This window comes from Sinocyclocheilus grahami, unplaced genomic scaffold (genome assembly GCF_001515645.1).
Source record: "Sinocyclocheilus grahami isolate Dianchi unplaced genomic scaffold, SAMN03320097.WGS_v1.1 scaffold481.1, whole genome shotgun sequence".
NCBI lineage: Eukaryota > Metazoa > Chordata > Actinopteri > Cypriniformes > Cyprinidae > Sinocyclocheilus > Sinocyclocheilus grahami.
The window spans coordinates 653,336-653,611 of record NW_015505660.1 but is presented as its reverse complement, the minus strand read 5'-3'; the positions used below and the strand labels follow the sequence as shown (position 1 = coordinate 653,611).

The 276-nt window shown below is 57.6% G+C and overlaps 1 protein-coding gene across 1 annotated transcript in view; it reads right to left on the bottom strand.

The window, feature by feature from the left end:
* Positions 1-276, bottom strand: part of ankrd53 (ankyrin repeat domain 53) — a 4,693-nt gene that overhangs the window by 978 nt on the left and 3,439 nt on the right. The window lies entirely within an intron of this gene.

Genomic DNA, 276 nt, shown 5'->3' with positions numbered 1-276 from the left:
GCTAACCAATCACAACACAGACCGGCCCAGCTAACCGATCACAGCACACATCGGCCCAGCTAACCGATCACAACACACACCGGCCCAGCTTAACCAATCACAACACACACCGGCCCAGCTAACCGATCACAACACAGACCGGCCCAGCTAACCGATCACAGCACACATCGGCCCAGCTAACCGATCACAACACCCACCGGCCCAGCTAACCGATCACAGCACACACCGGCCCAGCTGACCGATCACAACACACACTGGCCCAGCTAACCAATCACA